The 24,650-nt window shown below is 37.9% G+C and overlaps 1 pseudogene; it reads right to left on the bottom strand.

Moving 5' to 3' along the window:
- LOC102173752 lies at nucleotides 3,753-9,410 on the bottom strand (annotated as a pseudogene).

The following is a 24,650-nucleotide window of genomic DNA, read 5'->3' on the forward strand; positions in this document are numbered from 1 at the left end:
CACTGGTCTGCTGGTTCCTCCACCTTGGATTTCCGAGCCTCTAGATTTGTGGGGAATACATGTTTGCTGTTTAAACCACCAATTCTATGATATTTTTGTTATAGCAGCCTTAGATAATTAAGTTTCTTTAATTATAGAATAAAGAAAATAATACCTCTACTAGTACTATATAGATCAAATGGGTCATCTTCAAACAGGCCATGTGTTACCTCTTAACAATTGCTTCACTTTTTCTGGAGAAAAAAAGGAAATACATTTATCTACTAAGAACTTTCATTTTTTGTCCCTCAATGGTCAAATCTTTCCTTGAGTTAAGTTCATTTCAGTTGCTCAGTCGTGTGTGACTCTTTGTGACCCCATGAATTGCAGCACACCAGGCCTCCCTGTCATCATCAATTCCTGGAGTTCACTCAGACTCACGTCCATTGAGCTGGTGATGTCATCCAGGCATCTCATCCTCTGTCAACCCTGTCTCCTCCTGCCCCCAATCCCTCCCAGCATCAGAGCTTTTCCGATAACTCAACATTTCTCATGAGGTGGCCAAAGTACTGGAGTTTCAGATTTATCATTATTCCTTCCAATGAACACCCAGGACTTATCTCCTTTAGAATGGACTGGTTGGATCTCCTTGCAGTCAAAGGAACTCTCAAGAGTCATCTCCAACACCAAAGTTCAAACCATCAATTCTTCGGCACTCAGATTTCTTCACAGTCCAACTCTCACAATCATACATGACCATTGGAAAAACCGTAGGCTTGACTAGAGGGACCTTTGTTGGCAAAGTAATGTCTCTGCTTTTTAATATGGTATCTAGCTTGGTCATAACTTTCCTTCCAAGGAGTAAGCATCTTTTATTTCATGGCTGCAATCACCATCTGCAGTGATTTTGGAGCCCCCAAAAATAAAGTCTGACACTGTTTCCCCATCTATTTGTCATGAAGTGATGGGACCAGATACCATGATCTTTGTTTTCTGAATGTTGAGCTTTAAGCCAACTTTTTCACTCTCCTCTTTTACTTTCATCAAGAGGCTTTTGTGTTCCTTGTCACTTTGTGCCATAAGGGTGGTATATTCGCATATCTGAGGTTACTGATATTTTTCCCAGCAATCTTGATTCCAGCTTGTGCTTCTTCCAGCCCAGCGTTTCTAATGATGTACTCTGCATATATATTAAATAAGCAGGGTGACAATATACAGCCTTGACATACTCCTTTTCCTGTTTGGAACCAGTCTGTTGTTCCATGTCCAGTTCTAACTGTTGCTCCCTGACCTGCATACAAGTTTCTCAAGAGGCAGAAGAGGTGGTCTGGTATGCCCAACCCTGTCAGAATTTTCCACAATTTAGTGTGATCCACACAGTCAAAGGCTTTGGCATAGTCAATAAAGCAGAAATAGATGTTGTTCTGGAACTCTCTTGCTTTTTCCATGATCCAGCGGATGTTGGTTATTCGATCTCTGGTTCCTCTCCCTTTCCTAAAATCAGCTTGAACATCTGGAAGTTCATGGTTCACATTGCTGAAGCCTGGTTTGGAGAATTTTGAGCATTACTTTACTAGCGTGTGAGATGAGTGCAGTTGTGCAACAGTTTGAGCATTCTTTGGCATTGCCTTTCTTTGGGATTGGAATGAAAACTGACCTTTACCAGTCCTGTGGCCACTGCTGAGTTTTCCAAATTTGTTGGCATATTGAGTGCAGCACTTTCACAACATCATCTTTCAGGATTTGAAATAGCTCAACTGGAATTCCATCACCTCCACTAGCTTTGTTCATAGTGATGCTAAGGCCCACTTGACTTCACATTCCTGGATGTTGGCTCTAGGTGAGTGATCACACTATTGTGATTATCTTGGTCATGAAGATCTTTATTGTACAGTTCTTCTGTGTATACTTGCCACCTCTTCTTAATATCTTCTGCTTCTGTTAGGTCCATACCATTTCTGTCTTTTATCGAGCCCACCTTTGCATGAAATGTTCCCTTGTTACCTCTAATTTTCTCAAAGAGATCTCTAGTCTTTCCCATACTGTTGTTTTTCTCTATTTCTTTGCATTGATTGCTGAAGAAAGCTTTCTTATCTCTCCTTGCTCTTCTTTAGAACTCAGCATTCAGATGCTTATATCTTTCCTTTTCTCCTTTGCTTTTTGCTTCTCTTCTTTTTCCAGCTATTTGTAAGGCCTCGCCAGATAGCCATTTTGGTTTTCTTTGCATTTCTTTTCCATGGGGATGGTCTTGATTCTTATCTCCTGTACAATGTCATGAACCTGCCTCCATAGTTCAAGAGGTACTCTATAAGATCTAGTCCCTTAAATCTATTTCTCACTTCCACTGTATAATCATAAGGCATTTGATTTATGTCATACCTGAATGGTCTAGCGGTTTTTGCTACTTTCTTAAATTTGAGTATGAATATGGTAATAAGGAGTTCATGATCTGAGCCACAGTCGGCTCCTGGTCTTGATTTGCTGACTGTATAGAGCTTTTCCATCTTTGGCTGCAAAGAATATAATCGATCTGATTTTGGTGTTGACCATCTGGTGATGTCCATGTGTAGAGTCTTCTCTTGTGTTGTTGGAAGAGGGTGTTTGTTATGACCAGTGCGTTCTCTTGGCAAAACTCTATTAGTCTTTGCCCTGCTTCATTTTGTACTCCAAGGCCAGCTTTGCCTGTTACTCCAGGTGTTTCTTGACTTCCTACTTTTGCATTCCAGTTCCCTATAATGAAAAGGACATCTTTTTTGGGTGTTAGTTCTAAAAGGTCTTGTTGGTCTTCATAGAGCCATTCAACTTCAGCTTCTTCAGCATTACTGGTTGGGGCATAGACTTGGATTACTGTGATATTGAATGGTTTGCCTTGGAAACGAAAAGAGGTCATTCTGTTGTGAGATTGCATCCAAGTACTACATTTCAGACTATTGATGACCATGATGGCTACTCCATTTCTTCTAAGTGATTCCTGCCCACAGTAGTAGATATAATGGTCATCTGAATTAAATTCACCCATTCCAGTCCATTTTAGGTCTTTGATTCCTAGAATGTCGATGTTCACTCTTGCCATCTCCTGTTTGACCACTTCCAATTTGCCTTGATTGATGGACCCCATGCAATATTGCTCTTTACAGTATCCGACCTTGCTTCTATCATGTGTCGCATCCACAACTGGGTATTGTTTTTGCTTTGGCTCCATCCCTTCATTCTCTCTGGAGTTATTTCTCCACTGATCTCCAGTAGCATACTGGGCACCTACTGACCTGGGGAGTTCCTCTTTCAGTATCCTATCATTTTGCCTTTTCATACTGTTCATGGGGTTCTCAAGGTAAGAATACTGAAGTGTCTTGCCATTCCCTTGTCCAGTGGACCACATTCTGTCAGACCTCTCCACCACAACCCACCCATCCTGGGTGGCCCCACAGGGCATGGCTTAGTTTCATTGAGTTAGACAAGGCTGTGGTCCATGTGATTAGACTGACTAGTTTTCTGTGATTATGGTGTCTGTGTGTTTGCCCTCTGATGCCCTCTCGCAACACCTACGTCTTAACTTGGGTTTCTCTTAATTGGATGTGAGGTATCTCTTCATGGTTGTTCCAGCAAAGCACAGCTGCTGCTCCTTACCTTGGAGGAGGGGTATCTCCTCACTGCCTCCCCTCCTGACTGTGAACGTGGAGTAGCTCCTCTCGGCCCTCCTGTGCCCGGGCAGCCACCGCTCATTGGAGGTAGGGTTGCTCCTCTCGGCTGCAGCCCCTGACCTCAGGCTTGCGTTAGCTCCTCCCGGCTGCTTCCCTGACCTCGGGTGGGGGTAGCTCTTCTCGGCCATGCTTCTGCGAGGTCCGTCGCAGCTGGCGTGCTTCATTTGGGTTAGGAACCCAAGTAAAGTTAAGCAATTGCATAAATGACTCACTTGCTAAAAATGCACAATGACAAAAACGCACATTTCTGCAACTTTTTGGGTAATGGGAAAATAGATTTTTATTTCAATCAATTTTATTTGATAATATAAATTCTACTCAAAAAAAGAAAAAAAGAAAGGGGAGGCTGAAATGGCAGTCTCAGAGAAGAACAGGCAGATAAGCCGATTCTATGCCCTGATTATTTTTGCTAGGAAGGTTGGGATTCATACTTTTCCTCCTCCCTCTTCCTTTCTTCCTGCTTTCTTTCTCTTTTTCAACCATTTTTTCATACTCCTTGAATGTAGAAAAATCTACATTCAGGGATAATGAGCTAAAGAAATAAATTAAGCTGGTAAACTCAACTTCAACTCAAAGTTGTCTCTGAGTGATACCACCTAGTCAGAATGGACAAAAATATTATATATATATATTTCTGGGGATAAAATGATGAGAAATAAATTCTACATGTTTCTTTTTGTGATTTTCCTTTTACTGTGTTAGATAAGAAGGTTAGTTATTAATACTTTGAGAAGAACATCTTCCCACACGGTAAAGTAACAACAGGACATTTGTAGCAATATGAGCCTGGGAGGTGAAAAACACTCCAGGTATAAGACTCAGACTAGAAATACATTAGACTAAATTCTTCAGAAGTTTTCAACTGAAACCATATGAATGGAAAGTTTCCCTTATCTGAGAAAGGGTCAAATCTTATCAAGTAAAGAATATTATTTCCTGAGAAGCAAGAATATTGTTGTGAATCTACTAAAGTTTGGTCTATCAGTACTTAAACAGTCTATTTAAGAAACTAGAGTGTTTGTTATATAAAGAAACTGTCTATTCAGAACAATAAAAAGCTTGATATTTTCTTCAAATTTTAACACTTGAGAGTCAAATATATTTGAATGCTTGTATGTATGTATTAAAACTGTTTTTATCATAGATATTGTAATGTAAATATTTAACATGACAGCGAAAATTTTGTTTTCCTTTGTATGCTACAATTATTTAAAATCAACTTGATGTTGCTAAACAACTTGAAATTTCTTATGTCTTGGTTTTGTTTTATTTTTCTGTTTCACCAATACCAGCTGATGATTCTTTGCACTATGAAACCAAAAGGAAAAAAAAAGAGAAAGAGAGAACAAACTGTGAACATTAATATTAATGCATGTTTTATACATTGAATTTTATGTTATGGTACCAGTTTTGCATTTTAAGACCTGGCATTCTTCATTTTATTTATTTTCACATAAGTAGAAAATTCTCCCAAAATACCATGAAGAGATATATTTATGGGTTGAATCATATCTTCCTCTCAAATAAAAAAAAGAGTTGTGATCTTAATCCCAGGTATCTCAGAATGTCATCTTATCTAGAGATAGGGTCTTTATAGCAGCCTGCGGTGGCAGGCGCACTAAACCTGGCCGAGAGCTACCCGGTGTCCGAGGCCAGGGGCGGAGCCTGAGGCCAGAGACGGCAGCCGGGAGGAGCAACCCCACACCCAAGGAGTGGTGGCTGTGCTGCGCAGGAGGGCCTGGAGGAGCCATCCCATGGTGAAGGTCAGGAAGGGTGGAGGGAGGAGATACCCCTCATCCCAGGTAAGGAGCAGCGGCTGTGCTCTGCTGGAGCAGCCGTGAAGAGATACCCCACGCCCAAGGTAAGAGAAACCCAAGTAAGATGGTAGGTGCTGCAAGAGGGCATCAGAGGGCAGACACACTGAAACCATACTCACAGAAAACTAGTCAATCTAATCACACTAGGACCACAGCCTTGTCTAACTCAATGAAACCAAGCCATGCCTGCCGGGCAACCCAAGATGGGCGGGTCATGGTGGAGAGGTCTGACAGAATGTGGTCCACTGGAGAAGGGAGTGGCAAACCAGTTCAATATTCATGCCTTGAGAACCCCATGAACAGTATGAAAAGACAAAATGATAGGATACTGAAAGAGGAACTTCCCAGGTCAGTATGCTACTGGAGGTCAGTGGAGAAATAACTCCAAAAAAATGAAGGGATGGAGCCAAAGCAAAAACAATACCCAGCTGTGGATGTGACTGGTGATAGAAGCAAGGTCCGATGCTGTAAAGAGCAATATTGCATGGGAACCTGGAATGTCAGGTCCATGAAACAAGGCAAATTGGAAGTGGTCAAACAGGAGATGGCAAGAGTGAACATCAACATTCTAGGAATCAGTGAAATAAAATTGACTGGTATGGGTGAATTTAACTCAGATGACCATTATATCTACTACTGTGGGCAGGAATCCCTCAGAAGAAATGGATAGCCATCATGGTCAGCAAAAGAGTCCGAAATGCAGTACTTGGATGCAATCTCAAAAACGACAGAATGACCTCTTTTCGTTTCCAAGGCAAACCATTCAATATCACAGTAATCCAAGTCTATGCCCCAACCAGTAATGCTGAAGAAGCTGAAGTTGAATGGTTCTATGAAAACCTACAAGGACTTTTAGAACTAACACCCAAAGATGTCCTTTTCATTATAGGGGACTGGAATGCAAAAGAAGGAAGTCAAGAAACACCTGGAGTAACAGGCACATTTGGCCTTGGAATGCGGAATGAAGCAGGGCAAAGACTAATAGAATTTTGGCAAAAAAATGCACTGGTCATAGCAAAAACCCTCTTCCAAAAACACAGGAGAAGACTCTACACATGGACATCACCAGATGGTCAACACCTAAATGAGATTGATTATATTCTTTGCAGCCAAAGATGGAGAAGCTCTATACAGTCAACAAAAACAAGACCAGGAGCTGACTGTGGCTCAGATCATGAACTCCTTGTTACCAAATTCAGACTGAAATTGAAGAAAGCAGGGAAAATGGCTAGACCATTCAGGTATGACCTAAATCAAGTCCCTTATGATTATACAGTGGAAGTGAGAAATAGATTTAAGGGCCTAGATATGATAGATAGAGTGCTTCATGAACTATGGAATGAGGTTTGTGACATTGTACAGGTGACAGGGATCAAGACCATCCCCACGGAAAAGAAATGCAAAAAAGCAAAATGGCTGTCTGGGAAAGACTTACAAATAGCTGTGAAAAGAAGAGAAGCAAAAAGCTAAGGAGAAAAGGAAACATATAAGCATCTGAATGCAGAGTTCCAAAGAATAGAAAGAAGAGATAAGAAAGCCTTCTTCAGCAATCAATGCAAAATATAGAGGAAAACAGAATGGGAAAGACTAGGAATCTCTTCAAGAAAATTAGAGATACCAAGGGAACATTTCATGCAAAGATGGGCTCGATAAAGGACAGAAATGGTATGGACCTAACAGAAGCAGAAGATATTAAGAAGAGGTGGCAAGAATACACAGAAGAACTGTACGAAAAATATCTTCACGACCTGGATAATCACGATGGTGTGATTACTCATCTAGAGCCAGACATCCAGGAATGTGAAGTCAAGTGGGCCTTAGAAAGCATCACTACGAACATGAGTCTGAGCAAACTCAGGGAGATAGTAAAGGAAAGGAAAGCCTGATGTTCTGCAGTCCATGGGGTTGCAAAGAGTCGGATACAATTTAGTGGCTGAACAACAACAATATAAGGCAACAAAGATTTTGGAAATGTAATTAAAATTACATTTGCTTCTATTTGCAGCAAAGAATCCACTTGCAATGCAGGAGACCTAGGTTCAATCCCTGGGTCAAGAAGATCCCTGAGGAAAGGAACGGCTACTCACTCCAGCATTCTAGGCTGGAAAATTCCATGGATAGAGGATCCTGGTGGGCCACAGTCCATGGGGTTGCAAACAGTCAGACACAACTGAGAGACTAACACTTTCACTCTTCACGTTTACAGTTGGAGGATCTTTAAATGTACAACTAGGGGTGGGGGGAAAGTTTTTTCTCTTTCAAGGCAAAGAAGGAAAATCATTCCTCAAAACCCAGCAAATCTGACTGTGAGATCTTTAATTCTGTGCAGTCTCCTCAGTCTCATTTTTTTTTTAATTTTTCTTTTTTTGCAGTGGAGCAAGAAATCAAAATCTAACCCAAGTTATGGAAAACAAGACAGTGATGGCTATAAAGGGAGTGATATGAAGCAGCAGAGTTTCTTTTACCTCCCGCATCCAATATATGTGCTTCACAGAAGACAAAAATAACAGGTCCACAGAATACAATGGCTAGAATTACAAAAATCCATTCTTCCAAGTGTGGCTGAAGACAGGAAAGACAAGTGAGAGGTTAAATGGCACAGAGAGGAAAAGTCCTGAAATTAGTCCAGATGTGGGGCTGGCCAATGCTAGAAAAGAGCTGCAGAAAAACTTGTGGTCCTTTCACTTTTCACTGGTGTTTAAAATCCATGCAGGGAGATTCTGCCTTACCTGCACCAGAGAAAAAAATACCCATTCCTCAGAGGGATGGGAATGTGCATAGGGCCCTTGGCACGGTGGGTCCTGCCTTCCTTGGTTGGAGAGGTGAACAAGGTAAAGAATTGCCAGGGAGTCTTTGCTGTCCCACCCACCTCCACAGGATGGCAGATGACTCCAGGGACCAGCAGCAACTTGAGTTTGCAGGAGATGGGTGAGGTGAGGGGAACTTCTCTGCAGAAGTGGAGCTACTGAGGGCAGACTGCAGGTAGACCATCTTATGGAGGACTCTGCTGCTTAAGACAACGACCAAGGAGAAGTGGTGCAATTGGAAAAGATATGCTTTTGCAGAGATCTTTGCTTCATTGGTGCTGAAAATGAATAAAGGAAAGAGGACAGACAAGAGACATCCATTACTGTGTAGGAGGACTTCATCGCTGTGAGAAAACCAAGGGCAAACTGAATCCAAAGTAGTAAAGCCAATTTCTTTTATGTTTGACAACCTCTGATGTATTTCAGTTCCTTTATTGAACCAATGATATTTGAAGCAGTGTAGTGAGTAGAGAAGAGATATATACAGGAGGCCAACCAACTGACCAGCAAGATAGATGGGAAAAAGACTCACAAACATCCTCTGGAGGAGGAAGAGAGCCCGCAGCACAAGGTTGAAGAGCATATCAGCTATTATTCAGCTGATGCTAGGGAGTGAGTGAGGCTTCCTCTCTGATACCTCAAATGCCAGCTCAGCTACATCCTGAAACAAAATAGGGTTCCCAGCTTTGCTAAACACAAACAGGAGAAGCATCCAAAGAACACTGAAATTTGATGTGAGGAGGCATTCCAACTGCAAACAAACGTTCCCATGTCATGATGGGTCACCAGTAATTTGGGCCATTACTGACTGAAGCACAGGAACAAACACTCAATAAAACAAGAGGAGACTGAACCAAAACAACGCCACTATTCTAAGTACAGCACTGAAAAATTCTACTGACAATATATGGTTCACACTCCTGCTTCCTTACTATACTCTGGACTCTCCTCTGAACCAGGATCCTGCTTGTTCTTTTTCCACTGTTCCTCTCTCTCTTGCTGAATTCAAGCATCTAGCTTTGAGATGGTATTAATAGAAATTCCCCAGATGGAGTCTTTGATTCCCCTGGGAAGGCCCTGAAGAAATTTTTGATACTGTCAGCCATCTATCTCTTCACCACCCAAACTATCAACTATACAATGGAGATAGAAGTGTCTCCAAATCTTTCATCATGAAGGACCTGGCAGCTTTGCTGCCATGGTTCCACTGGGCCAGACCCTTTTCCAGCCCTGCCCTTGGCCACCAAAGTTCCACTAGGCTACTCAGCACCATTCTGTAGTGGTACTCTGGTTCCCGCTCAGGCCGCTGTCATCTCCACTCGGCATGCCCGGACCACATGGGGCCCCTACAATTTTTAAAAGAGAAAAAATTTAAGACAACTGTGGAGAAAAAAGAAATTAAAAATAATCCATCCAAAAGAACACAAAAGACAAAATCCGATGCGACTAACAAAAAAACAACCAGCAGTTAGATAAATTTTAATCAAGAGCCTCAATGACTCCATTAAAGTTATTTGTCTAAACACTCCAATAAAAGGTAAAGATTTTAAAAGTGGAAAAAAATCCACCTATATGCTATTTATAAGAAATCCACTTTAATTGTAAAGATATACATGAGTTAAACTGAAATGATGGAAAAATCCAATCTACTCTTTTAAAAAGCTGGGATATTTATATTAATATGGGAAGAAACAGATTTTAATATAAAAAGTACTAGGTCCAGAAGATCATTATTCAAGGATAAAGAAATAAATTTCCAATGAATATATAACAACATTAAAAGTGAAAGCAACTAAGAAAAAATTCTCAAAATTGCAAAACGGAAAGAATGCAAAGAAAAATAGACAAATCCATTATGATATGTGCAGTTACTTATTAGTGGATAGAGGGAGCATGGAAAAGGACCCTTCCCTGTGGGCCTCTGTTCTTGGTAAGGATACAAAGAGGAATCTGAGGTCTTACCCATGGCAAAAACAAGATTATTAATGAAACAACTGGAAAAACAGCTCAAGGGGGAGATGGGCCAAGCCAAGAGAGGCACTGGACCCTGGTTTATTGAAGGAAGAACATAAAGAACACCTCAGCAGAGAGGTGGACCAAGCCAAGAGAGGCTCTGGCGCCCGAATGATGAGGTATGAAGGTTTTTCAAGACAGGGCTTTTAGATGTTCATTCAGGTGGGCATGGACTGAGAGTTTTGATTGACAGTCTGTAATGAAAGAGATCCCAGTTTGATTCCTGGGTAGGGAGGATCCACTGGAGAAGGGATAGGCTACCCACTCCAGTAATCTTGTAAGTCCCTTGTGCCTCAGTTGGTAAAGAATCTGCCTGCAATGTGGGAGACCTGGGTTCAATCTTTGTGTCAGGAATATCTCCAGGAGAAGAGAAAGGCTACCCACTCCTGTGAGTAGAGAATTCCATGGACTTAGTCCATGGGTTCGCAAAGAGTAGGACATGACTGAGTGACTTTCACTTTTTCTTCAAGTTACATAACCACAGCTCTATTGTACATGTCTTTCCCATAATTCAATCTGTTATAATCATATGTATGCATGTATAGAATATTTATGAACCTTTAATTGGCTCCCTGCTGCCCAAGGCCACCTGAGGACACAGCTGTGCGTCAAAGGTGCATATGCGGGAGTTGGAGAAGCCCCTGTAGTTATTTGCATCCACTGTGCATCTAGGGTGCAGGCGTCAGAGTTGGACCCATCTCTATGCTTATTTTGTATCGTATCTGCAAGCTCTTCTGGGCCACGTTGGGGCGTGTCTAGGGTGGGGTTTAGATATCAGCTTGAATCTTTTTTAGCTAGGCCACACATCCTTGCTTATGCCTAACTCCCTGTTTAACATTACCTTTCAGTAATTAGTAGAATAACAGTAGAACTAGTACATAAAAAATCAGTGTGTTTATATGTATAGAAGCCCTGAACAACCCTAAAGACTTATCAGTTAACATGTGCAGAACACTCCACCCACAGCAGCCAAATATGCATTTTAAAATATGTTCACCTGGAACATTCACAAACAGAACATTTTTCTGAGTCGTAAAACAAAGCTTAGCAAATTGAAAAAAATTAAAATATTTGAAGTGTTTTTCCCCAGATTAAAACAGATTAAGCTAAATATTGATAATACCTAAATTTATGGAAAATCTCAAATACTAATATTTTAAGTTAAAACAACACACTTCTAAATACACCACGGTTCAAAAATAAAATCACAAGAGAAATTAGAATATATTTTGAGTTGGTTGAAAATGAAGATACAACATATCTTCATTTGGTAAAGTCATCATAACTGAAAAGTTATAACATTTCAGGCTTATGTTACAAAGACACGTAGGTCTCAATTCATTGATCTAAGGTCCCACATCAAGAAACTGGAAAAAGAGGAGCAAATTAAACTCAAGGCAAGAATAAGGAAGGGAATAGTAAATATAAGAGCAGAAACTGAAAATTAAAAGCACAATACAAAATATTAATAAACCAAACCTGGTTCTGTGAAAAATAATTAATGAAATTGATAAACCTCTAACCGCTTTAACCAAGGGAAAAAAAAGCACAGATCATAAATATTAAAAATAAAATTGAGTCTATCTCTACCATAGAAAGAGTAAACAGAATTAATGAATATTAAAAACAACTCTGTGTCTGTAAATTTCATAATTTTTATAAAATAGAAAATTCTCAAAAGACAGAGTATCATATTTCACATTAAAAATAGATACATAAGTACTATATATTAAAGAAATAAATTCATCTCAATAAATAAAAGTCCTGGATTTGATGGAAAATTCTGCCTAATTTTATAAAATATTTATAAAGGAAGCAATACTTATTCTACAAAAACTATGAACACAGATAAGAAGGGGACAATTTTCAACTGTCCTTAACAAGGTCAGAATCTCTCAGATAATCACACTAACGACATTACAGGAAAATAAAAATAGACTAATATTTGTCATAAGCACAGATATCTATATTTTAAATTATCAGAATTTCAAAGCAAACAATATCATGACCAAGTGTAGTTTATCTAGGGAAAGCAAAGCTCTTTTTTTATTGTTATTTAAAAATTTCACTAAATTTGGGAACATTTTGCCTGATATTCTTTAAATACAATATTTTTTTGACCTATTGTCTCTCTTCTCAGGAATTGAATCAACATTACATGTGCATTCTTTACCAACTGAGCTATCAAGGAAATTTATCTTCTTCTAGGCCTTACTACCAATTATACTTTACATATAGACAGTATGTATGTATGTGTGTAATATATGTTACTTACACAATTGACAAATATTCAGTCAGTCTTTTCTTACTGCCTCGTAAGGATCCCTGAACCTTGTCTCAAAGGTTTCAGTTGTTTTTGAATCTTTTTTTTTTAGGTAGAATAATTTTTGTTAATCTATCTTCAAGTTCACTAAGTCTTTACCATTCTACTATACAGTTTATCCAGAGAATATTTTCACCTCAGATATTGTATGCTACCTCTAATACTTAAATTTGATTATATATTATATAATTGGTTTACCTGCTGATATATTCTTTTATTTATTATAATATTTTCAAGTGCACTACACTAAACCTTTGAGTATATTTGGTGAAAATCTTTCGGATCAACATCATCTTGTGGGAAAGCACCTTTGATCTGGAATTTGTAGTCATGATAAACTCTTCCTTGCACTCTCCTAAAAGCACATTCTGTGACTTCTATAGCTTTATGTTCAGTGATAATGAATGATGCATGAAGGGTATCTCAATAATATGTTGTGAACAGGTAGACATTATATATGTGTACTATTTTCAAAGTTTATACTAACTGGAGCTGGAGGCATTGTTTTACCTGCTCTCATACAGCTATCAGGCGTCATGAGATCAAGAAAGTTCCCAAGATTCTGTGAACAGAATTTTAAAGTTAATCTAGCATGCCTAGAAACCTGTGGCTAATAAAGGGACACTGGCAGTTTTCACACAATCTATATCGGCATTTTCAGATAACCCTTCACTCTTCTGAGTAAAACTGATGCCTGTCTGGTTCCCTAAAATTAGTTTCAATGGAAATGCCCTTCTTCCCATTTCTTATTCATAATGTCAGCTACTTTTATAACAGCTGCATTTGGAATATATTCATCTTGTCATGAAAAGCAAATCTACCATCGATTGCTGAATGTAAGACAGCAAGGAGGTTTGATGGTATTCATAGACCATATCACACTTCTTTTGAGATGTCTTTGCCATCAGAAAATAATGTGAATAGTTTGAAAAGGTTCACTGACAAACCTCCAGCGTGCTACTGAAATGTCATTTATCTCTGCACTCATATTGATTTTCATAAAGAGCTGAAATTTGAAATATACTTAATATTTGAATTCTGTACTTCTGTAAAAGCTATAAATATGTTACTCAAAAACTTTAAAAATATTAACTGGCATTTTGAAAAGGTATTATCATAAATTGTAAGTATGGTTTTGAAAACAATTCAGGAGAATTATATTCAAATATGCTTTTTCTAAGTGTACCATTTTTACAGTGAGAATAATGAATACAAGATGATATGAAATAAAGTTTCAGTTTTTAACTTACTTAAAAGGCAGTTTTGAATTAATTCAAAATAATACACAGGGGGTAAGTTTATAGAATTGCTGTCCTAGATGTATTTCCGCAAATATGATAATAAATATAAACAAGGTAATCTTTTTTTTAAAACCTTGCTTATTTTACTCATCAGGTTAATGACTAAAAGAGGATAATATATAAAAATTCAAACAAAAGTAAAATATTGATAAATTTGTGGTTGTAAATATGAAAGTCCTTTAAAATAACATGTGGTTTTTCTGTGGATTATCTTTCCCTATGAACATTCTAAGGTGTGAAGAGCTTGCATTGAAGAGGAAAAATTAAAATTTTACATAACCTCCTGTTCATTCTGCCCTGTAACTCAACTTGCTCCTTGCAAAGTCTGGATCACATAGATCATGTAGTTTCAGAAAGTGGGGACTTAGAATACTAGGAACTGGAGCTTATCTCACTCACCCTTGCCCTGTTCTTTGCAATTGCCCAGCCCCTGCAAACCTGCTTAATCATGCCTGTCCTTGTAAAGGTCAGGCAGCCCCCTCCCTGTCTTGACTGCTGTCCCTGCACACGTGAAACCCCTTAGTTTAAACCAGCCTATTAGCAGCAAGTATTGCCCACTATAGTCGGTCTATAAAAACTCTGTAACCCGTTTGTTCAGGGTTCAGAGCTCGGAGTGTTAACTCCTTTGGGCCCGCCAGCATTATAAACCTGTTTTCCAACTCTTTAAGTGTGGTGCTTGGTTTCTCGATTACTGGTTTCTGCAACAGTATTTTATAGGATTTTTTTCTACACATAATATAGCATAAATTTATTTTAATAAAATATCTTTTTATATATAGTTCAAAATATTAACAGATCTCCTGTTCTGGGTTCCAATCATCTATTGTGCATTTATTAAAATGTAAAAAATTGCAAAGCAATATAAAATAATTAAGGTAGATTTAGAAGAAATAAGAATTATTATTTTGTTTCACAAATCAAAACAAATCTCTTTACTTTTTAGAGATTTTAGAAACATAAGTGTATTATGTCAAATGGGAAAATTTTAGAGGGATTTTAAAGAAAGGGGTAATATCATAAATATTTTAAAGTTTCTATACAATTTGACACAGTAGAACATCTGTAACAACAAATGGCTAGTAAATATCCAAGAAAATCAGTAAGAAAAATAAGTCCAAAACTTGACTGTGGAACAAATAAGGCTGTTTACTACTATAAAACTCTTAAATTGTTACTTAGAGCTTAGCTAGATTGACTCTTAGCCATCTTTCTTCATTGTTACAAGTCTGAAGATTCAGATGACTTTTCTAATTCTTTTTTGATATTATTGTTAACTTTATAAGCTTTTCAAGTTTTATTCTCAATTTCTTATATTTTCTGATTTCCAAAGCAGTATGATAAACATAATCTAAAAGGCACAAAATCATTAAACCTTAACCTTCCTGAACTCTGGGTGTCAAAGTGGTGTTTACTATCACTAGAAAACATTTCAGTGCTTTTGTAATCTATTTTAAACCACATGGATATCACCAAACGGTCAATAATGAAATCAGATTGATTGAATTCTTTGAAGCCAAAGATGGAGAAGCTCTGTACATTCAGCAAAAACAAGATCTGAAGTTGACTGTGGCTCAAATCATCAACTCTTTATTGGAAAATTCATGCTTAAAATAAAGCTGGTAGGGAAAACCACTAGGCTATTCAGGTATGACTTAAATCAAATCCCTTATGATTATGCAGAGGAGGTGACAAATAGACTCAAGGGGTTAGATCTGGTACAGGCCTGAAGAACTATGGACAGATGTTTGTAACATTATCCAGGAGGTGGTGATCAAGACCACTCCAAAGCAAAAGAAATGCAAGAAGGAGAAATGGTTGTCTGAAGAGGCCATACAAATAGCTGAGAAAAGAAGAGAAACAAAAGGCAAAGGAGAAAGGGAAAGATAAACTCAATTGAATGCAGAGTTCCAGAGAATAGCAAGGAGAGATAAGAAAGCCTTCTTAAGATAACAATGTAAACAAATAGAGGAAAACAACAGAATAGTGTATTGCTGATCCTGTTTTTGATGCCAGTTGTTTTGCTGTATCTCACTGTCCACACTACTTGCTGAATCCAGGGTAGGCAAGGTGCAAGCTAAGAGGCCAGAAGAAGATGCCAGGAGCCTTAGGAACTGCAGACACATCTATTCTCTTCTGGCTGGCACAACAGCTGGAGCAGCAGAATAACATAACACAACATAACTACACACAACCTCTCTCCTGGATGACACAGTAACCATAACAATATTTCCTCCTGACTGATGAAATAGCTGTAGCAGCATTCACAGCATATCCTCTCCTCTCATGACAGACACAGCCATGACACAGCAGTAATTCCCCTCACTTTATGGATAAAGCTCCTACATATGTAAAGCACAAAGTAGCTCGTGACCAAGCGAGTAACTCGTGACACACATGTGCAGTGCTATGGCAACAGAGCCTGAACATGCCATCTTGGCTAATTTACTCTCTCCCCACAAATAGGAAAGATGAGAGATATATTCGAGAAAATTGGAGATACCAAGGGAACATTGCATACAGAGATAGGCACAATAAATGAAAGAAATGGCAAGGACATAACAAGAAGAAGAGATTAAGTAAAGGTGGAAAGAATATACAAAAGAAGTATAAAAAAATTATTAAAGACCTAGATAACCATGATGATATGGTCACTCACCTGGAGCCAAACATCCTGGAGCATAAAGTAAAATGGCCTTAGGAAGTATTGCTATGAATGAGTGAAGGTGATGGAATTTCAGCTAAGATATTTAAAATCCTAAAAATGATGCCATTTATATGCTGCACTCAATATGCCAGCAAATTTCCAAGACTCAGCAGTGGCCACAGAACTGGAAAATGTCAATTTTCATACCAATCCCAAGGAAAGACAATGCCAAATAGTGTTAAAACTACCATAGAGCTGTGCTCACTTTACATGCTAGCAAGGTAATACTGAAAATCTTTCAAGCTAGGCTTCAGCGTTACACGAACTGAGAACTTCCAGAAGAGAAAGCTGAATTTAGAAAAGGCAGAGGAACCATAAAACAAATTTCCAACATCTGCTGGATCACAGAAAAAGCAAGAAAATTCTAGAAAAATATATACTTCTGCTTCACTGACTATGCCAAACTTTGACTGTGGATAACAACAAACTGTCGAAATTTTTGAAAGAGGTGGGGAGGTCAGACCACCTTTCCTGCCTCTGGGGAAACTTGCACATGGGGCAAGAAGCAATAGTTAGAATTGGACATGGAACAAATGCCTCATTCAAAATTGGGAAAGTAGTATGTCAAGGCTGTGTATTGTCACCCTGCTTATTTAACTTCTATGCATGGGAAATGCCAGACTGGATGACTCACAAGCTGGAATCAAGATTACTAGGAGAAATACCAAGTACCTCAGATATGCAGATAATACTACTTTAATGGCAGAAAGTGAAGAGGAACTAAAGAGTCTCTTGATGAGAGAGAAAGAAGAGAGTTAAAAAGTTGGCTCAAACTGAACATTCAAAAACTAAGATCATGGCATCTGGTCCTATCATTTCATGGCAAATAGATGGGGAAAAAGTGGAAACAGTAACAGATTTTATTTTCTTGGGCTTCAAAATCACTGAAAATAGTGACTGTGGCTACAAAATTAAAAGACATTTACTCCTTGGAAGAAGACCTATGATAAACCTAGACAGCATAGTAAAAAGTACAGACATCACTTTGCTGACAAAGGTACATATAATTAAAGTTATAGCTTTTCCAGTAGTCATGTAGGGATGTGAGAGTTAGACCATAAAGAAGGCTGAACACCAAAGAATTGATGCTTTCAAATTGTGCTGCTGAAGAAAACTCTTGAGAGTCCCTTGGATAGAAGCCTGGAGAGCAAACTAGTGAATTCTAAATGAAATCAACCCTGAATATTCATTGGGAGGACTACTTCTGAAGCTGAAGCTCCAATAATTTGACCACATGATGCAAAGAGCCAACTCATTGGAAAAGACTCTGATGCTGAGAAAGATTGAGGGCAGGAGGAAAAGGGGGTGACAGAAGATGAGATGGTTGGATGGTGTCACCTACTCAAGGGATATGAGTTTGAGTAAACTCTGGGAGATATTGAAGGACAGAGAATGGTTGCATGCTACAGTCAATGAGGTTGCAAAGAGTCAGACATGACTTAGCAACTGAATAACAACACAATCCATTTTAACTTAGATCATAATGAGGAAGTGACTCTTTATGAATATCTCTTTTATTAACCCATTTGACTCTGTCTTAGCCATCACCACCATAATATGAGATACCATACACTCCTCATTTATTTAATGAAATAGCAATCTAAATGGTCTCCATCTATCTACACAAATATTTTCACAATTTTTGGGTCATCACTTCTTTGACAGAAAGTTATTTGTGAACAACAGCTCAATATATGTGTTTTGATTCATTATTTTTAAAAGTATCAGTCAGTCAGTTCAGTTGCTCAGTTGAGTCCAACTCTTTGCGACCCCATGGACAGCAGCACACCAGGCTTCCCTGTTCATCACAAACTCCTGGAGCTTACTCAAACTCATATCTATTGGGTCAGTGATGTCATCCAACCACTTCATCTTCTATTGTCCCCTTCTCATGCCTTGAATCTTTCCCAGCATCAGAGACTTTTCCAATGAGTTAGTTCTTTGCATCAGGTGGCCAAAGTATTGGAGTTTCAGCTTCAGCATTAGTTCTTCCAATGAATATTCAGTTTAAAGGGATAAGATTGTCTAAATAGTTTTTTTCTTTCCTTCTAATATACAGCTTCATACCTTTCTTTCTAGGTTACTGCCACAAAGTGGACTCCACTGTTGCTGAATATATTTCAGAAATAGTCATGTTGTTTACTTAGTTAAAATTTGTTAACACAATCCTTTCTGAGAATAAATACTGAAGTCCTTAACTATAAAGCCCTGCATTATTTGATCTGGCCCAAACTCTTCAGAATTGTCTTTTATCATTCTCTGTTGCTCAGTGCATTCTACTAGTGGCTTGGGTTCACTTTCTTGGTCTGCTCATGTTATCCAGCACAAGGTCTTCATTCCTTTTACATGAAGAAATCACATTATTTTGCAGACTGTAGAATGGATTGAGACGAAGCTTTAGTGGAGACCAGGAGACTGTTTAGGGGATGTTATCATAATGGTAGAGAGAAATGCTTCTGCCTTTAGCTGTAGCAGTTGAGGTTAATGTAGAGATGGTAGATTTGGGAAATGTTTAGAAAATGCAGATGTCATAACTAGGTAGTTAGTTGAATATGGGCAATGAAGTGACTGCTGGTTTAGAATGATTTTCTAGTTTGGGGCTTAGGACATTTTACTTAGGAAACTTAGAAGGATAAACAGATTTGGAGGGGCAAAGTCATGATTAATTTTAGACATCCTGGTTTTAAGACTTAGGGCTATAATCAGTTGTGTGTCAAAAGCAAGTCAAATGCTGGTTTAGATATTTGGGTTTTTTTTTAAGTAATTAGTAGATAAAAGACCTTGATACTGGGAAAGATTGTAGGCAAAAGAAATTGGCAGCAGAAGATGAGATGTTTAGATAATATCACCAACTCAGTGGACATTAATTTGAGCAAACTCTGGGCCATAGTGGAGGACAGAGGAGCCTGGCGTGCTACAGTCCATGGTGTCACAAAGAGTCAGACATGATTGAGTGAATATATATGTATATATACATATATATATATAATTTTAAATATTTATATACTTATATAAAGTATATAATGAAATACATTATTTAATTTTTAAATTTCTTTTTTGTCCCAGATACTTGATATGTTAACAGCATAATGAGCCATAGCAAAGTTGTCCTTTATAATATTCCTCATTGTTAAACATAAACTGAAAAAGAAACTTAACAACAACAGGTCAGATATCTTAGAGCAGATTTGCAACATCCTTAGCCTAACTCTCCCTAAAGGTAAAATTTGAAATACATAGATAAAAGAATGTACATCCTTTATTTTGAGCAACCTTCTTTAACATTGTCTGTCTTTCCTGAAGCTTTCCAAGATGTGGGTGGCTGAAATTGCAGATTATGCTCTTTGTCAAAATCTAGAGTGCAGCTATGCAAGGCTTCTGATTAACAAAATAGTCATATAACTTAGTGATAAATAGAAAGCAAGGAGAGGCAGGCTTACTCTTGTACAAATTCAGGAGGCTAATCAGTAAGAAATGACTGACCAATATGATTCAGTGTAGAATTAAATCCCAGCAACATCTGTGGACAGAGTCATCTTTAGAAATAATTATGGATGATTGGGAGCACAAAAATTTATGTTGTAAGATTTACCCATGCTAATTATAGTCTATAGTTGTTTTTTTTTTTTTTTTTAACAGCATATATTCTCAATTGCTTACCAAGGGTACTCAAGTCATGCAATTTCCTACCAAAAGTAAATAGATACTAGTAGTTCATCTAACTCAGAGAAGACAATGGCACCCCTCTCCAGTACTCTTGCCTGGAAATCCCAGGGATGGAGGAGCCTGGTGGGCTACAGTCCATGGGGTCGCTAAGAGTTGGACATGACTGAGTGACTTCACTTTCACTTTTCACTTTCATGCATTGGAGAAGGAAATGGCAACCCACTCCAGTGTTCTTGCCTGGAGAATCCCAGTGACGGTGGAGCCTGGTGGGCTGCTGTCTACGGGGTCGCACAGAGTTGGACACGACTGAAGTGACTTAGTTTAGCTTAGCTTAGCCTAGTTCATCTAACTAGGCTTGTGATTTAAGGTGTTTTAGAGTTGTATCATTTAAGTTGATAACATTTCCTTGTCAAAAATGTTAATATTATTATTGTCATCTATTTGGAGTTCCTTAGATAGTTAGGCCAGTTACCAAATGAAGTCATTTTTGTATGTAATGAAAAAATTATGTCATAAGCTTGGAGAAAATGAATTTATTCTTAATGACAGGCTGGCATGCATCCAGTTCATCCCAAATAAATTTTGAGTAATAAAAGTAAATATTATGCAAAATCTATTTGGGATGAACTGGGATATTCCCAACCCAGGGACTGAACAAGGTTTCCTGAATTGCAAGCAGGTTCATTACCATCTGAGCCACCAGGGGAGCCCCATAAAAGTAAAAATTAAACAAAGAGGGATTTATGAAACATACAATCTTTAATACCACTTAACATTATTATCTGACTTGCCAAGACACTATACTTGTATACATTATACTCAGGTGATGCTAAAACACATGTGTTCTTAAACCACCATTAACCAGGGTCATAAAAATAATTCATAGACTTTAGACATACCAGTTTTATTTCATGAAGTTATAATGTGCAAAATTCAATAAAATTTTCAAAAATATCGCATTTTTTCTAACATACATCTTGGTGAAAGAGAAACTAACAGGATTTAATATGGAATACCCATGCTAAAAGGCTATTAACTCTTCATGGCTTCATAAGCTTCAGCACGTTAAATTATATTTATTGAACAGCCATATGTTTCAAGCATCTGGAAGAGATTCATGACAAGGAATCAATCAAAATCTCATGTAATTTTATTACTGTTTTCAACAAACAGCTCATTTGGACAAGACAATGCATTCATTCATTCATTCATTCTACAAATAGCTATTGAGTTTCTCATTTGTTCCAGTGACTAGGCTGGGTGAAGGTCTGGGGATACAGCAGTTTAAAAATGTATATTCTTTTAGCTCTAATATATCTCTAAAGCTCATGACTTGCTGAGAGTTTTTTATGTGGTTGGTAGTGTGTTAAATGTTTTACATAAATTACTTCACAATTCTCTTAGTAAATTTTTGAACAGATACTACAAGTGAGTGATAGTCACTCAGTCATGTCCACCTCTTTGTGACCCCATGGACTGCCAGGCTCTTTTGTCCATGGAATACTCCAGACAAGAATACTGCAGTGGGTTTCCATTTCCTTCTCCAGGACAGATACTGTGTTCTATGCATAATTTTCTTGCTTGGCCTATGGAGGTTCAGAGAATTTAAATACAATTTGCCCAAATTCATGTAACTAGCAAGTGTCAGGGCTGCGGTTTACACCTGAGTAGTTAGACTTCACAGTGTTCACATTCTGTCAGCGGCTATATATGATTTGAGGGCAAATGAAATAGAGCTTGCAACTTTGAAATATTCTCCTAAAATACTTCTATGGGGAAATAACATAACAATATATTCTAGAATTTGAGAAAGAAGATTTAAGGTTGTACCTCTGTATCTGGCAGTTTTAAGCACTGCAACTTTAAGGGTATTGTTAATCTTTGGGAGTTTTAATCCCACTTCCTATTAAAATTTTATAGCATCAATAAAGTAATACATTGTGACATTGGGTTCCAAATATATGCCAAATTAATTCTAATTTGATGTTCTCAAGAGGAACTGGGTTCTAATTAGTGTCTCCTTGAGAAACTTCCCTGGTGGCTCAGAGGTTAAAGCTTCTGCCTCCAATGTGGGAGACCCGGGCTTGATCCCTGTGTTGGAAGATCCCCTGGAGAATCCCATGGACTGAGGAGCCTGGAAGGCTACAGTCCACTGGGTCGCAAAGAATCGGACACGACTGAGTGACTTCACTTTCACTTTGAGAAAAACTATATTAAAAAGGGGTCTGCAAAGGAATGGACACTTGGGTGAAAAAAGAAAAAAAAAAAAAAACACTAAAAGAGGAAATTAAAAGCTACCTAAAACAAACTTCTTATTTTGTTAAGGATGGACCTGAAAGTGATGGATAAATAGTTCAGGCCATTCTGTTTCAGATGTCTGAAAAACTCAAATTTTAATTGAATTACTTTTCAGACCAACTTGGGTCTGATATTTGGATTTTTCTCCTGGGATATATTTCTGTTTTTTTTTTTTTTTTTTCCTAATTTGGAGCAGATTTCTGATTGAGATTATGTAATATCACTCTTCTATGAAGTTCAGAGATCAGTAACATAGCTCAAAGCAGTTTTCACCCTGCAGGGCCAAATTAAAGATAAAAAGGGATGAAGGGAGAAATGCTCATTGAAATATAAATATTTCATCTTTATTAACTCTTAAAGCAGGTAAGATGGAGTTTTTAAAAAGGTGAATGGCGTTATGTAAAATCTTGATTTTTTTGATGTGATTGTTTTCCCTACTGTTGGTGACTTCTGAAGCTAAAAGAAAAAGGTCTACACTGGAAAATTTGTCATTTATGTTCTGAATCTTAACTGAGATGAATCAGTTTGGGACAACTTTTTAATTAGTTTAATGCAGTTAGGATTATCTCATATGGGAAAGCTTCTTCAAGAAAATATCTTTAAACAATTAACTTTGCAGAAACATACTGGAAATGTTTACAGGAAACAGTAAAGCACTAATATACATTCCCAGTGCTCTATTCCTTTATCTTCCTCCAATTGCTTATTCTCTCTTTTTATTACTAAAATTCTATTGAAGACATGACAATAACTGCAACAAAAACACAAATGCTCTCAATGCTAAGCTATAAAGCTGATAATCAACATAATTTGAAACATTGGAATGATGCTCTAATAAAGGCACCTGGTTCAAAAAGAGAAAAACAAAACAAATGTGTGTCTCAGAAGCTGCCCAGAAATCTGCTCTTGAAACTATCACCATACTGCAAGGATACTGTAAATCACATTTTCCATTTGCGGACTCAGAAACGAGGGTTCTGTAGCTCTAGAAAATGAAACAGTTGTTTATGTGTGAGCCAGGTGGAAGGTTGGTGCCCCCTTTTCCTGCTGTCATCCGTTCATTAGATACTCCATTTTCTGAAAGCAATTTGGTGGGGAATGACCAAGGAGGTGTTGAGTTTAAAGTTTTCCTTTTGAGATGTAGCTCTTAGAAATATTAGATTTTACTATAGGAAAAGGGAATGAGACTCCATATCATTTAATGTATAGAAATGCAGTTTTCCAGGTAGTGTAAGTATGTTTAGAACACTCTTTTCAAACTTTTTGATCATTCCATTTCTAAAAAGTGACTATCCATCTTTCTTATTGGTGTATTTATTTACAAATTATATATATATGACAATTGTGATGTTATTTATGTTATAAAGCATGAACAATGTGTGAATACAAGAACTAAACAAAGTTTTAAAAATATCTATGATATTGACTAATGGTATAATTGGGTTTTGTTGTTGTTGTAGTTGTTTGTTTATTTAGTTGCTAAGTCCTGTCTGACTCTTTTGCAACCCAATGGACTGTAACCCACCCAGGCTCCTCTGTCCATGAGATTTACCAGGAGGAATGGATGGCCATTTCCTCCTCCAAGGGATCTTCCTGACCCAGGGATTGAGCCCATGTCTCCTGCACTAGCAGGCAAATTCTTTACCACTGAGCCACCAGGGAAGCCCACTGGCATAATAGTCTTCAATAATTTTAGTGAGAGAAATTTGATTACATTTATTTTGTAATTTGAAAGTATTGATTGGATGCTTTGTGATGCAATAGCTCCTAAGTGTGGTTTTAAGTTAAGTTAATTTCTCTGTGTGACTTTACTATCTGTCATTACTGAAAATGATAGCCCATAAAGGGCTATAGATCTAAATGAAAATAAGACTTCAGTGGTACTACTGGCAACTACCAATTGGTACTTCCCATCTTCCTCTACAAGAATCAATTCATGTGCTGTGGCAGTTACTGACCTTCAATACTGCCTGAAAGGAGTTCAGGGTGGAGAGCAGAAATGAAGCACTCTGCGCTCTGGGAGAAACTGGCAGGACAGGAC

The sequence above is a fragment of the Capra hircus genome, chromosome 11 (assembly GCF_001704415.2).
Source record: "Capra hircus breed San Clemente chromosome 11, ASM170441v1, whole genome shotgun sequence".
Classification (NCBI taxonomy): Eukaryota; Metazoa; Chordata; class Mammalia; order Artiodactyla; family Bovidae; genus Capra; species Capra hircus.